The sequence below is a fragment of the Lithobates pipiens genome, unplaced genomic scaffold (genome assembly GCF_037356315.1).
Source record: "Lithobates pipiens isolate NorthernLeopardFrog02 unplaced genomic scaffold, aLitPip1_a1.2 Scaffold_22, whole genome shotgun sequence".
NCBI classification, from domain to species: domain Eukaryota; kingdom Metazoa; phylum Chordata; class Amphibia; order Anura; family Ranidae; genus Lithobates; species Lithobates pipiens.
The window spans coordinates 172,274,115-172,291,541 of record NW_027507784.1 but is presented as its reverse complement, the minus strand read 5'-3'; positions in this window follow the sequence as shown (position 1 = coordinate 172,291,541).

Sequence of the window (17,427 nt, the reverse complement as noted above, 5' to 3'; positions counted from 1 at the left end):
CCCCTTCGGTGCAGACCCCCCCATCTTCGGTGCAGACCCCCCCATCTTCGGTGCACACCCCTTCGGGGCAAACCCCCATCTTCGGTGCAGACTCCTTCTTTGTGTGCAGACCCCCCCTTTAGTACAGACTCCCGTCTTCAGTTCAGACCCCCCCCCTTCAGTGCAGACTCCCTTCTTCAGTGCAGACACCCCCCCCCTTTAGTGCAGACTCCCTTCTTCAATACAGACTCCCTTCTTCAATACAGACTCCCTTCTTCAATGCAGACTCCCCCTTCAGTGCAGACTCCCTTCTTCAATACAGACTCCCGTCTTCAGTTCAGAGCCCCCTTCAGTGCAGACTCCCTTCTTCAGTGCAGACTCCCTTCTTCAGTGCAGACTCCCTTCTTCAGTGCAGACTCCCTTCTTCAGTGCAGACTCCCTTCTTCAATACAGACCCCCTTCTTCAGTGCAGACCCCCATCTTCAGTGTAGACTCCCTTCTTCAGTGCAGACCCCCCTTCTTCAGTGCAGACCCATCATTTGCATAATGTACATACAGATCGGCTAGGACAAGGGTCTTCAAACTACGGCCCTCCAGTTGTTCAGGAACTACAATTCCCATCATGCTTAGTCATGTCTGTGAATGTCAGAGTTTACAATGCCTCATGGGATGTGTAGTTCCACAACAGTGGAGGGCCTTAGTTTGAAGATTCTTGAGCTAGGATATGCACAGCAGTGTCTCTCTTTTAGACATAAACAAAGAGGAGGGGGAGAGGCGGTTTCGCTCCGCTCAGCTGTGTGAGACAACAGGGACAGCTCAGCCTCAGACAGCCCATGAGAGATGCAGAGCCAGATCGGTGCAGTGGCGTAGCACTGGGACCTGCCGACGGGTGTCAATCGGGTGCGACCCGTACCCCCCGCCCCCCCATCGACACCACTGGTGGGGGCTCACGGCCATTCTGTATGGGCAGGAAGGGAAAAGCTGCACAGACTTAAAGTGGTTGTAACCCTGAGAAAAATAATAAACTGTAATTTCTGCAGGAAAAAAAGTCATTTAAAAGCACTCGCGGTTATAATGAATTGTCAGCTCCCCGTAATACAGAGAACAGTCATTGATATAAAACAAAAAATGCCTTCAGGTCTGGTATGGATATTAAGGGGAACCCCGCATCAAATTTTTAAAAATATGATGTGGGGTTCCCCCCAAATATCCATACCAGACCCTTGAGGTCTGGTATGGATTTTAAGGGGAACTCCACGCCAAATAAAAAAAAAATGGCATGGAGTTCCCCTCAAAAATCCGTTCCAGACCCTTTATCCGAGCACGCAACCTGGCAGGCCGCAGGAAAAGCGGGGGGAGGAGAGAGCGCCCCCCCCCCCCTCCTGAACCGTACCAGGCCACATGCCCTCAACATTGGGAGGATGTCCCCATGTTGATGGGGACAAGGGCCTCATCCCCACAACCCTGGCCGATGGTTGTGGAGGTCTGCGGGTGGGGGGGCTTATCAGAATCTAGAAGCCCCCTTTAACAAGGGGACCCCCAGATCCCAGCCCCCCCCCCTGTTTGAAATGGTAGCGGGTACATTGTACCCCTACCATTTCACAAAGAAAGTGGTAAAAATTGTTAAAAACACACAGACACCGTTGGGATAAGACCTTTATTAAAAATGAAAAGATTCCAGTGGTGGTAATCCAATCTTTGTATCCAATGATGGGTGATCTCTTCCCCCGGGGTCCAGCGATGGGTGATCTCTCCCAATAACGTCCAGCGCAGCGCATCCTGTCTCCACCAGAGACACCGCGGGAATCTCGGCAGCCTGACAGGTCTTAGCTGAGGAGGACGGGCCACCTGTCACCTGACTTCACCCCCTTCTGACACAAGGAGAAACCCGGGCTTCCCCAGTGGTGTGCGTGTGACCCCACCCCCTTCTGATGTAATGGAAACCTGCGGTAGGGATACAATGTACCCATTACCATTTCAAACGGGGGACCGGGATCTGGGGGTCTCCTTGGTAAAAGGGGCTTCCAGATTCGGATAAGCCCCCCCGCCTGCAGACCCCCACAACCACCCCCCAGGGTTGTGGGGATGAGGCCCTTGTCACAGACCCCCAAAGCATCCTCCCAATGTTGAGGGCATGTGGCCTGGTATGGTTCAGGAGGGGGGCAGCTCTCTCGTTCCCTCCTCTTTTCCTGCGGCCTTCCAGGTTGTGTGCTCGGATAAAGGGTCTGGTATGGATTTTTGGGGGGAACTCCATGCCATTTTTTCTCAAGTCACCTTCCAGGACGGCACACCTGAGAGATGAGAGGCTCCTCCCTACAGGAAACACAATAAATCGACAGCTGTTTTAAGTCCCCACCCTTCCCCTTGATCCTCAGTTTTTGATTGTGTTTCTCCCTACACAGTGAAACAGTTTTTTTTTTCTAAATGACCCAAAGCCTGGGGCTGGTGGTCTCCCCCTGGGAGCTGAACCACAAGCTTGGGAAGCCTCTGGGTCTAGTAGGATATTCTTATCCTTCCTGGGGGGTTCCCCTATCTTTTCCTCAGGGGGGGCAGCAGAAATTGGAAGAGCCCCCCTGAGAGCTGAAGGACCCTGGGTACAGTGGTGTACCCAGAACTTCAGGGGCCATTATCCTGTCTCCCCTCCTTACCTGTCCATGTGGCTGTTCAGATGGGGGTGCTTGCCATCGGTTCTTTCCAGGGGGATTGTGTCCCCGACTCCTGGGCCCCTGGTAGCTCGCATGGGCTGCTGGAGAGGGCACAGCGACAACCACCCGCGTCATTTTCAAACTTCGGGAAAATTACGGCGGCGTTCTTACCCAGGAGGGAAGGCTGAGAGTCAGCAGGAGCAGGCACCCACATCCTCCTTTCGCTAGAGCGAGGAGGCACCAGTTCACTACGGTGGATGTCTGCCTAAACCACGTCAGATGGGAATGAGAAACGGAAGGCATTGCCCCCCCCATGTGTATATACTGACTGGTACAGTGCAGGACACAGCCTAATCTTGCACCTTCCTATGGGGACAGCAGTTGGGGGGAGCACTTTGGCGGCTATCCTCCTTGCGTGTGGACCATAAGGATCAAAAAGCAAGCCCGGTGGCTGTGGCAAAAGGGGAAGACGACAACGGTGAGTACTTTCCTTTGCCTTGGGAATTGCAAAATCCCCATTTCCAGCCAGAGGGTTTCTGGGCATTTGAGATAATCTCCCCTGGGGTCTGGATTCAAAAAGCCCAGAAGCTTCTGCTAAAAACACCAGCCGCAGCTCCCTCTTACATCAGAGATGCTGTATGGCGGACAGGTGGTACAGAGGAAAAAGTGTGCCTAAACCACCTCAGATGAGAAAGAGGTAGGCAAGGCATTGCTCCCCCTTTCCCGTGTATATACTGACTGGTGCAGTGCAGAACCTGGGGTCGGGATACAAATAGCCCAGATGCTACTGCTAAAACCACCAGCCACAGCTCCCTCTTACAGCAGAGACACTGTGGTTATCACAACAGTAGGTTGCCAGCCTCTCCCTACATGCTCATTTGTGGTACATTAGTAGGGATGAATATAGCGTACAGAGGGGACCTGGTAGATACAAAAAGTTACTTATAGGCCATGTATACCACTGAACAAGTTATTAATTGGGCAGGGAAAATATGGGGGGGGCATAAGGGGTGGACAGAGGAGGGGGCGGAGCATTAGCGCAATGTCGGCGTGGTTTAACGCCCACAACGCGGGCTATACAAGGCTATAAAAGTGCACTCTTTTGCAGGTGCACACAGCTCAAGGAGGGACACAGAGCAGATAGATGGCATGTGAGTGTGGGTAACATAAACACTTCCAGGCAACATTTACTTAGCATCAGACTGATAGCAGCGGCATTTGCTGGACTATTTTGCTCAGCAGTGGGTGCATTTGTGCTTAGCACTATGGACATAAGGGGAGGTACAAATACCCAGAGAAATAGGGGCTCAAAGGGATCTCCCTCAGGCTCTGAGGACCCTCCCTCTGCAACACCATCTCCCTCTGAAAGACCTAAGGAGGCTGGTCAAAGTGAGCATTCAGGGGCTGCAACTGCTTCTGGCATTTCAGCCCCTGTATATGTTACTCAAGAGGTTTTTTCCTCAACCATAAGTGGATTACAGGAAAGATTAATGGCCTTAATCGCATCCTCACAAAGTGGAAGAAAACGAATTAGGTCCCCTTCTACCACCGAGGAACTCTGGGAAAGGGGAGACAAATCCCACTGAGGATCGGGATGAGACTAACTCCTCTTCTGAGGAATTGTCAGGGCTGGCTTAGCCCTTCCTCCTCTGGGCTGGCCGCTCAGCTGTCGGCTAATTGCCAGCTCTCTTCTCTTTCCACAGTTACCAGCTGTTCCCTATGATGCTCATCTGACCTGCCTATTTAAGCCTTCCAGCTCACTTTTTCCTTTGTCTTCACGTTGGTCACATCACAAGGAATCATCTCCTGCTGTTTGTTTCAAGACTGGCTTGCTGACATCCCTCCTGGCTTCTTATCCTGCTTGCAGTTGCTCTCCTTGGATCCCTGACTTCTGGCTGATTACCCCATCTGGTTAATGAACTTTGGACTGGCTGACTACCTGATCTGGCTACTGGACTCTGGCTAAGCTTGACTACGCTTTTTTCTATTTATCTTTTTATTTTTATTAATAAACAAGTGTGATTTGATTGTACTTCTGTCTCAGTCTGTTTCATGGTTTCTGACAGGAATCAAGTGGGGAAGGACCCTCTTCAGCTTCATATGCTGAGAAATTGCTGGTGCAATCTCTTACTGAAATGGTCCGCTCAATATTTAAGTTACCCGTAACTGAGTTGGTTGAAAAGCCCACTTCTTGTTTGGGTTCACTGAAGCCTCCTCAAGCTGTGCATGCCTTTCCTGGTCATTTCTTGCTGGAAAAGCTTATTTATTCTGAGTGGGATCACCCAGATAAACATTTTTTCTCTCCTAAAAAGTTTTCAGCTAAAGCCTATCACTCCACTCACACCTCCTTCTCCAGGGGTGTGAGTGTGCCGATACATAATGCACTGAACTACCAGGAATTGAGTACTGAGATAGATAGGGAGGGGAGGTATGTAATTTTACACTGTTGTGTGTTCTCATTGGAGTGTATACTTGCTTTTGTGTACATCCCGCCTCCATATAGTCATCGGGGCCTGAGGCGATCCTGGATTTTCAACTTGGTCACCCGGAGGTACCGATATACATTATGGGGGACTTTAATTGCTTCCTTGATCCACTGTTAGACAAGCATCCTCCGGTCCTTGCGGGGCAAGGTTCGTGCCGCTCTGCCCTGAGGAAATTGTTAGAGGAGGTGTCATGGATGGACTTGTGGAGGAGTAGAAATCCTGGGAAATGTCAGTTCTCATGCTTTTCGAAGTCTTATATGTCCCTTTCCCACATTGATCTATGTTTGTGCTCTGAAACAGCAGCACGTCCGGTTACAGATATCACCTATGCTCCAAGGGGAATCTCAGACCATTCCCCTCTGATCATAGACCTGGAGGTGTGCCCCTCGTCCACACTGAATAAGACCCCATGGAAAATCAATGCCTTTTGGCTTAAATTGCTACCGTCAACACCTCAGTTTACACAAGATATCGCCAAATTTTGGGAGGAGCAGGCAGACAGCCAGGATGCAGGCCCGGGATGGGAGATGATTAAGGCCTACCTTAGGGGGCTATTTATCAGAGAAATAAATGCGTTTAAAAAGAAGTCGAGTGCACAGAGCGAGGGAGTTGAGTGCCTCGTTCATGATTTGGAGACCCAATATGTAGCCGACCCTAGTGAGGAACATAGAGATGCCTGGCTGTCAGCACAGGAGGCGCTGAATATGCGTAACTCCTCTACAGCGGAGAAGAAGCATTTCTTTAGCAAGCTTGCATTCTACGAGGAAGGGGAACATACCAGTCGCCTCCTGGCAAAATTTTCCAGAACTCAAAAGGCATCGCCATCCATTGGCGCCCTGAGGGCCCCAGATGGCAAGACTACTAACTCCACTGACAACATTATGGCAATTCTTGAATTATTCTACTCAGATCTATACTGCTCTCGGCAAACTTGCACTGAAGCCTCCCTCCAGGACTACCTTGAGGGAATAGAGCTGCCTGTATTGTCAGAAACAGACCATCAACTTCTTGACGCTCCTCTGAAGTTGGAGGAGCTTCAATTAGCGACCGCTATGTTCCCTAACTCTAAAGCACCAGGTGAGGATGGTATACCTATGGAGGTGTATACAAACTATGTGGAATATTTGTTACCCAAGCTATTGGTAGTATTTAACAATGCAAAACTGTCAGGGTGTCTCCCCTTGTCTATGTCTAAAGCCATAATAGTGTTAATCTTGAAACCCGGTAAGGACCCCTTAGATCCAGGATCTTATAGCCAATATCCCTGCTAGTCAGATGTGAAAATACCGGCTAAAGTCCTAGCTTAAACAAAGCTATTTCATCTAAAATACACTCAGACCAGGCAAGGCTCATGCCACAAAAATCCACAGCTATCAACTTGCACTGGCAAGTTATTAACTTACAATCTATAGTTGACAACAAGGGAGATAGGGCACTCCTATCTCTCGACACCCATAAGACCTTTGATAGCATGGAGTGGTCCTACTTATGGGCCGTAATGAATAAGTTTGGGTTTGGGACACACTACATAGCATTGGTCCAACTCTTTTATAGCTCCCCGAGGGTGGCTATCAAGGAATCAGGGAGGGCGTTTGACTGTTTTCCCTCTTTTTAGGGTTTTAAGCAGGGCTGTCCTCTAGATTAGTAATCAACTGGACTAAGTCTGCGTTGATGTTGGATAAGAGGTCCGGATTGCGGGAATCAGCCTTGATGGATATTCCCGTGACCAATGAATTCAGATATCTGGGAGTATAGATTACACCTAACCCTCTAGACTATATTAAACTGAATTTGTCACCACTACTGAATAAATGCAGAGACCGGGTGAAGGTATGGTCAAAATTAAAAATGTCCCCAGTGGGTAGAATAAACTTGATCAAAATTATCTTGATGCCACAGTTACTGTATATATTACATAACTCCCCTATGGTGGTTCCCCTAAAACAATTTAGAGTTATTAATTCCATTTTTAGATCACTTATATGGCTAAACTCCTCTGCAAGGATTAAGTTAGAACAGCTACAATGCCCAAAGGAGACCTCCCGAATCCATGGATATACTATATGGCCTCCCAACTCCAACACATAGCTAGGGCCCTGAGACCCCCCGACATTCCAATATTCAATCTGATAGACCCGGTAACACACCTTATGAAAGCAGAAATGGGTGGAGAGGTGGAAGAGGGCTTAGAGGCACTGACATTTGCCAAATCAAATAAGCTATTCCCTACATACAATTTGATGCAAAAAGTGTGCAATAAGGTAAGAGCAATACAGCAGGTAAGGAGGGCTTTACTAGATATAGCCCCATTTGGGGGAATAAGCGCTACTTGGAGCTGTTGAAGTTACAATACAGTAAAAGATGGCAGCAATATGGTATCAATCACCTTACACAAATATTTAGAGATGGAAAACTGCGTTTATTTGCTGACTTATGCCGCGTACACACGATCAAACAATCCGGTGGAAAAGTCAGGCGGACTCAAGTCTGCCGGACAATCCCCGCATGTGTAGCCTCCGGCGGACTTTTTTTAGTTTTGCACTCCAATCTTTCCGTCGGACTCGCATTTCGGCGGACAATCCTGGCGTGTGTGTTCCAGTCCGCCGTACTTTTGAAATGAACAGAGTTTTCCTGCCCGGAGAAAAGTCCACTCATTTTGAGCGCGTCTCCAGGTAGCCGGGGCCAGCGAAGGAGGCGTCGCTGGCCCCGTCACCTGGTATGGACTTAAAGGGGAACCCCAATGCCGAAAAAAAACGGCATGGGGGTCCCCCCAGGTCCACCTCCTGAGCCGTACCAGGCCGTGTGCCCTCAACATGGGGGGGTGCCTTGGGGAAGGGGGCGCGCGCGGCCCCCCACCCCAAAGCACCTTGTCCCCATGTTGATGAGGATAAGGGCCTCTTCCCGACAACCCTGGCCGTTGGTTGTCGGGGTCTGTGGGCAGGGGGCTTATCGGAATCCCTATGTGAATGATTATGGGGTACAATGTACCCCTACCCATTCACCTGTAAATAAAAGTAAAAAAAAAACACAACACACAAGGGTTAAAATAGTTTATTGCACAGCTCAGGGGGTCTTCTCGCCAGACTCCTCCACTATCTTCTGCTAGCTCTTTTGCTAGCGGAGGAGCCCGGCTTTCTTCTTCGCCGCCACCGCCCTCTTCTTCCGACTTCGGGGGTCTTGTCTCCCTCTTCGGTTCTTCTTTTGCCGCCGTCGCCGCTGTCGCCGTCTTCTGTTCTTCTCTTCGGATGTTGCCTCGTCGCTCTCTCTGCTCACAATGACGGGGACACTGCGCGCGGCGACTTATATAGGGACATCACCGGATGATGTCCCCGCCCAGTATGATGTCACAGTACCAGCATCCTCTGGGACTGTGACATCATACTGGGCGGGGACATCATCCGGTGATGTCCCTATATAAGTAGGTGCGCGCCGTGTCCCCGTCATTGTGAGCAGAGAGAGCGATGAGGCAACATTCGAAGAGAAGAACAGAAGACGGCGGCGACAGAAGACCTGAAGAGGGGGACAAGACCCCCGAAGTCGGAAGAAGAGGGCGACGGCGGTGAAGAAGAAAGCCGGGCTCCTCCGCTAGCAAAAGAGCTAGCAGAAGATAACGGAGGAGTCCGGCAAGAAGACCCCCGAAGATGGACAGAAGACCCCCGGAGCTGTGCAATAAACTATTTTAACCCTTGTGTGTTGTGTTTTTTTTAACTTTTATTTACAGGTGAATGGGTAGGAGTACATTGTACCCCATACTCATTCACATAGGGTGGAGGGGCGGTATCCAGGGGCCCCCTTATTAAAGGGGGCTCCCGGATTCCGACAAGCCCCCCGCCCGCAGACCCCGACAACCAACGGCCAGGGTTGTCGGGAAGAGGCCCTTGTCCTCATCATCATGGGGACAAGGTGCTTTGGGGTGGGGGGCCAAGGCACCCCCCCATGTTGAGGGCACGCGGCCCAGGAGGGGGGGGGGGGGGCGCTCGCTCGTCCCCCCTTTCCTGGCCAGCTGGGTAGCGTGCTCGGACAAGGGTCTGATGTGGACCTGGGGGGGACCCCCACGCCTATTTTTTCGGCGTTGGGGTTCCCCTTTAAATCCATACCAGGTGACGGGGCCAGCGGCGCCTCCTTCGCTGGCCCCGACTACCTGGAGACGCGCTCAAAATGAGCGGACTTTCCTCCGCGTGTGTGGGCGAGTCCGTTCATTTAAAAGGTACGGCGGATAGTCCGGCGGACTTAGTACGCCGAATTAGCCTGCTGAAAAAGTGCCGTGTGTGGGCAAGTAGCCCGTTCGGAAACTCCGGCGGACAGTCCGGCAGACTAAGTCCGCCGGATAATTGGCTACGTGTGTACGCGGCATTACAGTCAGAATTCAATTTACCTGCCTCTATGCTATCTCCAGCTCCAACACGCGGTAGGGGCCTTAACCAATGGGGATACATGGATTCCGAATCCCACACCCATCTCTAATTATATAAAAGAAGTATCTACATATAAGGGGTTCATTTCAGCTACTCCATGATACTCACCAAAATTCTCGATGACAACACTGCAGGGATCATATCTAAATGGGAGGGAGACGTTGGCATTTTTGAGGAGGACCAATGGGAGGAGGCGCTTGCGGTGATTCTCTTGTGCTCCCTCAACGTGGCCCAAAGACTGTCCCAACTCTACATTCTTCTTCGAGTACACTATACTCCAGCTAGGCTGGCGTTGATGGGGGTAAGAGAAGATCCAGTATGTAGTAGATGTAAGAGGGACCATGGTGATCTGATCCACATGTTGTGGAGATGTCCCAAATTACACACCTATTGGAGGAAGGTGTTGGACACTGTCAACAGTGCCTTCCAGGTACAGTTAAAGGCCCACCCCAAACTCTGCCTATTGGGTATCATGGATGTAGTCTTGGAGGAAAACCCCTCTAGGTTAGGGATAACCTGGGCACTATTCCAGGTCAGAAAGCTTATATTGAGACACTGGAAATCAGAAGAACCACCCGCAGTGAAAGAGTGGTTGCAACAAATGGGTGACACTATTTAGACTGGAGAAATATATATATATCAACACAGGGGTAATATGAGAAAGTTTGAAAATATTTGGGTACCCTGGTTGGGTGTCCCTGGGTTGGCTCCAGTTTATCTCATTATGGACCGACTACTGCTGTAGAGGACTAGGTAAAGATGGAGCATTATAGTAGTAAGTAAGTAGTTTTGACACACTGGGTAAAAAGGATTGTTCGGTAGTAATACATTGTATATATATCTATATCGATGTACAACATGCTTTGTATTTATTTTAAACTGCTGATTTCTGAATACAAACCCAATTGTGGAGAAATTAATTATATGACCATACTGTCTGTAAATAACTTGTTTGTATCCAATAAAACCCTTTTTGATTTAAAAAAAAAAAAGTTTTCAACACTTTATCCTATGGAGGAAAAATTCACAAAGTCGTGGGGTATACCAGCAATTGATGACTCTATATCCTCTGTGCATAAAAGTTTGACATGTCCTGTTGACAATGCTGAAATGCTTAGGGATCCAACCTAAAAAATTGGAATTCCTGTTAAAAAATTTTTTTTCCTTAGCAGGTTCAGTAGCTCAACCTGCAGTGGCGGCAATTGGGGTATGTCAATCCTTGAGAGATCACTTAAAACAGGTGCTCAAGGTTTTCCCTGAACAGCAGGCCCAGGAATTAACCAACCTGCCAGCGGCTTTGTGTTTTGCAGTTGACGCAATCAGAGATTCTATCTTTCAGACCTGTCGCCTTACGCTTGAGTTGGTACATATGCACAGAATCTTATGGTTGAAAAATTGGTCAGCTGAAACGCTATGCAAAAAGCTCCTGGCTGGTTTTCTCTTCCGTGGTTTAAGGCTGTTTGGGGATGATTTGGACAATTATATCCAAAAAAATCTCAAGTGGAAAAAGCACCCTTTTGCCAGTTAAGAAAATGAGTACACGTGCCTTATTTAAACTGGCTCTTTCTCCAGTGCCAGGGGCATCAGCCTCCAGGCAGTCGCGACGGCGTCCACCATCAAGGTTCAAGAGGTAAAACTCAGTCAACTCCAGGGACAAAAGAAGTCCTGAGGGATGAAATCTACAAGACAGAACGCTAAAGCCTCTTTATGAAGGGGCACCCCTGCTCGTTCGAGTGGGGGGAAGACTGCTACAGTTCTCAAGGGTATGGCAGGTGGATTTTCAGGACACTGTATTATGTATTAGCATACATGATTTTTAACCTCTTTTTGAACATTTCATTCATGTTCTGTTATTTTTCTAATAAAACACTGTTATTTTTTCATACTTCTTTGTTGTTTCCTATGCCTTTAAAGTACGACCTAGGTTTACTATTCAGTACTCCTTCCCTTTTTGTATATCCCCTCTTTATAATGGATGTGGCTATGTGAGTGCGTTCTTTTTTCCTTTTATAAGGGCTCAGGGTATAACGATTATAGCGTACCTTTGACCAAAGCTTGGTCATCACAGTCAACTACCTGGAATACCTTGGTTGGGTCCTCAACCTAGAGAAGTCTTCTTTAAAATCAGTAAGAAGACTAGAGTACTTGGGTCTGGTTATAGATACAACCCAGAATAGGGTGTTTTTACCCAGGACAAAGATCAGCACCAAAACGGAGCTGGTTCAGGTGGTCAGGGCAAAGAAGGATCCTTCTTTCTTCTTCTTCTTTCTTTTTTTTTTTTATTGAAATTGAAAAGATAACAGTAATACATAGACAAAAGTATGCAGTTGAACATTTAGGTTTGCATATGATACAGAGTGTAATTGGAAAAAGGGTATGAGAAAAATGAAAAATTAATCAGAACAGTCATCGCACTACCAATACAGCAAAGACTTGAATCGTAAGTTATATTTCACTACGAAAACATAGGAAAAAGGAAAAAAAAAAGAAATAGCAAATTAAGACAATAATAGCAAGGGATATCTGGCAGATAGGCAAATAGTCTCAGGCACATGATATTTCAGTAGAGGAAACGGAGCAGGAATCAGGATTATGGTCTGAATGATCCCATAGATCCCAGATTTTAGAAAACTGTGGGAGAGTATCATGGATTGTTGCAGTGAGACGCTCCATTTGACATATTTGTTCCAGCTCCTGTAGGACTTGAGAAAGGGAGGGAGGGGTAGAAGAAAGCCGCCGCAAGGGAATAGCCCTTTTGGCCGCAAGTAAATTAAAAGTAGCGAGTTTTTGGGCATGTTTGGAGAGTCCAGGGATCGGCAGGCTTAATAAAAAAAATGCATTGGGTCTGATGGAAGGGAAATGTCGAACAGATTTTGGATAAAGGTCTGAATCGTCAACTAGAATGGGCGTATCATGTGGCATTCCCAAAAAATTTGAAAATGGGAGCCTATGTCTCCCTGGCATCTCCAACACACCCTAGGGGTCTTAGGATCGTATTTATCTATAATTTCAGGGGTTTTAGATCAGAAGAGTAATATCTTATAGACCATCTCTTTTTGTTCCACACATTGCGATGACCTGGGAATAGCCTCCCAAATCTTCTGCCAGTGGGGAAGTGGGATGGAATGGTTTATCATCTGGGACCATTTCCACATATAAGAGTGAGACGTGTCGGTAATAGGTGTAGAATCGTGAAGGAATCTATAGATGTCGGTAATCAAGCGGGTCTGGTATGGTCCCTGAGCACATAAAAGTTCGAATGGGGTAGGCTTGTCAAGGCTTAAAGTGTGGGATTTAGAGGCAAAATAGTGTCTAATTTGCAAATATGAGTAGAATAGTTGTTTAGGTATCTGGTGTTTCTTTTGCAGTTCTTCAAATGATAGAAGCGTTCTGGCAAGGGGGTATACAATGTTTCAAAGCTGGAATATACCTGCTTGTGTCTATGGAAGCATTCTTTCATATGTTAAACTGTCAGGAATATCTGAGTTAAACAGTACATTTAAAAGTGGAGGACATGGAGAAGAAAGGGAAAATTGTCGTGAGCATTTCTTCCATATATCAAGGGAGAATAGCATCGGGCCTAGGCATCTAAGTTGACACATGGAAGAGTTTATATCTGTCCAAATCATGGCACAAATGTGTACTGGTTTAGTAATACTCAGATAGTAGGTGCCATTCTGGATGACCAAGTAATAATTGTTTTAAGGTGTGTAGCAAAGTAGTATTTAATAAGGTGTGGGGTTCCCAGTCCGCCTCGCAACTTGAGAGCCAGCATTACTAAGCTCGCTATCCTATGGGTCTTGTAGTGCCAGATAAAGTTAAGAAAATTTCTTTGCATGGCCTTTAGTTATGACATAGGAATGGGAATCGGAAGCGTGTCAAAGAGATAAAAAAGTCTTGGCATTACAGACATCTTTAGAACATTCATGCGACCTAGAAGAGAGATAGGGTAGGCATCCCATTGCTTCAGAAGTCTATCAATGTCTCGAAAGAGTGGGGCTTAATTGGCTTGATATAGGGTCGAATATAAGGAGGTTATGCTAACACCCAAATATTTGAGAGATTCCGTGCACCAATGAAGAGAGTCGTTTTGTTGGAGTGTGGTAAGGTCTGGGGGTTGGATATGTAAAGGTAGGGCTTCTGTTTTACTTGTGTTGATTTTATATCCAGATATAGAGCTGAAGTCTTTCAACAGGGCTATAAGATTAGGAAGAGAGATATGAGGTCTTGTCAGGGTTAGAAGGACATCATCCGCAAATAGAGACAGCTTGTATTCTCTTTGGCGTAGTAGAACTCCCCCAATATCAGGGTGCATACGGATAGCTGCTGCCAAGGGTTCCAGACAGAGAATGAAAAGAAGGGGGGACAGGGGACATCCCTGCCTGGTTCCGTTATTTAACGAGAAAGATGATGACAGATAAGAAGCTAGGTGAACTTGGGAGGAAGGACAGGAGTAAAGGGCCTTGAGGGCTGTTATGAAGGGGCCAATAAAACCATAATTGGAGAGGGTAGCGAACATATATGGCCAACTAAGCCAGTCGAAGGCCTTTTGTGCATCAACCCGGGTGGGATGTCTTGTTTAATAGGTCTATATGGTCTATAGTACATCTTGTGTTGTCTCCCTCATGTCTAGCTTGTACAAAGCCAACCTGATCTTTATGTATGAGTCTAGGGATTATGTGAGTTAATCTAATAGCCAGTATTTTGATGAAAATCTTGTAGTCTGAATTTAATAATACAATGGGTCTGTAGTTGTAAGGTAGGGGGGGGTCTTTGACAGGTTTCGGTATGACCGAGATATGGGCATGGAGAAATTGTGGGTGTGGTATCGTCCCTTTGAGTAGTGAAGCATAAAGTGAGATCATATGAGGATTTAGGATTGGTAAGAACATCTTGTAGTAGGAGTAGGGTAGTGCGTCTGGGCCCAGGGCTTTTTGGTTGGGAAGCTGTGTAACCACCTCTTCCAGCTCTTCGGGTGTGATGTCCGAGTTCAAGTCTGTAAGGTGTTCAGGTAGAAGTTTGGGTAGCTGTAGGCGTTTAGAGAAAAGATCAAATTTCTCTTGTGTAAACCTATAATTTGGATCTGTCTGTAAGTAGTTATATAATTTGTGATAAAATTCACCAAAAAGTTTGGACATAGTTAGAGGGAAATAGGTGGGAGACCCGTCGGGGTGTCTAAGGAAATCAGGAGAGGATTGAGAGGGACGATATTTCAATTTATTTACTAGCAGTTTATGGTGATTGTTTGAATATTCGTAAAATTCTTTCTGCTTGGACCAGAGAAGGGACTTGTCTATTTTGCTCATAGTTAGTGATCTAAGCTGATTTCGTAGTGACACTAGAGCCCAGAGTCCAGCCACCGTGGGGGAGGCCAACAGCAGCCTCTCTGCCAATCGTAATTTAGTCATGATAGATGAATATTGAAATGTAGTGTCTTTTTTAAGACGGGTGCCTATAGCTATACATTTTCCTTGGAAAACAGCTTTGTGTGCCTCCCACAGAGGCCTCCGCGACCGTGCCCTTGTTAAATTGAAAATATTTCATCAGGCCATTAGATTCTTAGTTCTTTAGGTTCAGGGGAGATGTTTTATTTAGTCTCCAATAACAAGTTTTGGGAGAGGCAGAGGAGAGGTGAACATCTAGCTGGACGGAGGAGTGGTCTAACCATGTTATGGGATTGATTTCAGAAGAAACCGCCAATGTCAGGAGGGGTGTAGAGATAAAAAAATGATCTAGCCTAGAGTAAAGTCTGTGGGGGTGTGAAAAGAATGTATATTGTTTTGGGTAGGGTGTTTAATCCTCCAAATATCTAACAGATTTTTGGTTCTGATTAGTCTATGAAATGACTTAGACAGGCGATTGGCTCTGGGGGGTGAGGCTGATGGAAATAATGTGTGTCTATCCCTATCTGTGGACATGGTCATGTTAAAGTCCTCTCCAATCACCATAAAGGGTTGGGAGAATTGGTCTACAGTGTCGAACATAGAGGACAGGAAGCTGATCTGGCCCGAGTTGGGAGCATAAACATTAACAATTGTGAGGGATTGAGTGAGAAAAGAACAGTCTAGAATGATAAACCTGCCCTGGGGATCCAAGTGGGAGGATTTAACTCGTAGAGGGCAAAGTCAGTTAATCAAGATAGCTACGTCTGCCTTTCAAGATGGATCGGAAGCCATAAAAGATCTCGGGAAGTGCTTGCTAGCGTACTTGAGGGATCCCCCAGGATGGAAATGGGTCTCTTGAACCAGAATTACGTCTGCTTTGGAAGCTTTAAACCCCTTCAAAGCTAGCCATCTTTTTTTGAATGGAGTTTAAACCTTTAACATTATAAGTCAACAATTTTAGCACCATAACAACTCAACTAGAAGAAAAAGCATTACAAACGTCATATGGTATACAATAGGGGAGGGATGTCTGGGAACCCTGTAAAAAAAGTATATGTTAAATATCAGAAAAATACATGTAGCAGTGGTAGCAGCGTGACTGAGTGGTAATAACCTTATAAAAATTAGCAAGCTCAGGTTGAGAAAAAGAAAACTTGAGGTCTTACAAAAAAGAAAACGTAATGAAAAAAAAGAAAAACAGTTCAAAATGAGAAGTAAGAATTTAACATCCATCGAGTAGAAACCTGGATGGCCGGGCGCCACCAGGAAGCCCAGGTCTAAGCCATGGGTCAAGAGTGGAGACCTGGAGATCTCTGAACACAAGGACTAGGAGGTCCACCGTCACACTCCGTAGCAAAAAATTCCCCGTGGTTTAGACAAAAGGAATAGGCAAAAAACTAAAAAAACAAAACCATAACCTGTGTAAGGGGGTTAGCTCGGCAGCGGGTGTGTGTGACCCCCCTGGATGGGTTCACAACACAAAATTAGGCACAGCAGACAGCGTTGTAGGTGCAAAAAAACAAAAGATGCAGTTTATTTATGCTACATGCAGTGAAACATATAACAGCCAAACAAAAATAAAACATGAAAATAAATCCTGGTCAGCTTGACCTCTACTTACACACTTAGATTCCCTATCTAACAACTGAGTGCAGCCTTGTGCTGCACCAGTCCCTGTCTCTGTTGTAGAGGTTTGCCACACAGGCGTTAACTCACCGCACAGAACAGGTGTCACACTCCCCAGTCTATACAAACACAAAACTGTTTTTTTGTATAGGTCTTAATGAGCCCACTTACTTCAGCTGGGCTCATTAACTCTTCCCCTCTAGTTGTACAAGTCTGCATAAAGCCTGAATCTGGGGCACACATATTTCCCATCCTGGATACAACCAGGTGACTTTACCTGCGTGCTGCCACATACCCCCCCCTCTTGTTTCAACCTTGGGGTTGTAACACAAGCAGTCAGACACGCATGTATCCGAGACAAAGCATCCACATTCCCCATTTTAACACCAGGGCGATGCTTAACTGTAAAGTTAAATTCCTGTAGGGCCAGGAACCACCTATTTACCCTTCTATTGGTCTCCTTGTTCTGAGCCATCCACTTTAAAGGAGCGTGGTCAGTCACCAGGTCAAAGTGCCTACCTAGTAGATAGTACCGAAGGGAATCTAGAGCCCACTTCACTGCTAAACATTCCTTCTCAATCGTGGCGTAATTTACCTCATGGGACTTCAACTTCCTGCTGAGGTAAATGATTGGGTGCTCTTCCCCGTTCCAGACCTGGGATAACACTGCTCCTAACCCAACGTCTGATGCATCAGTTTGTACAACAAAGTCCTTAGAGAAGTCTGGTGAGTACAACACTGGCTGGCTACATAAGGCTGTTTTTAAGGACTGAAATGCTTCCTCAGCCTCTGGGGACCATTTAACCATGACCGACTCTTTCCCTTTTGTCAGGTTGGTGAGGGGCACAGCCTGAGAAGCAAAATGGGGAATGAATCGTCGATAATAGCCAGC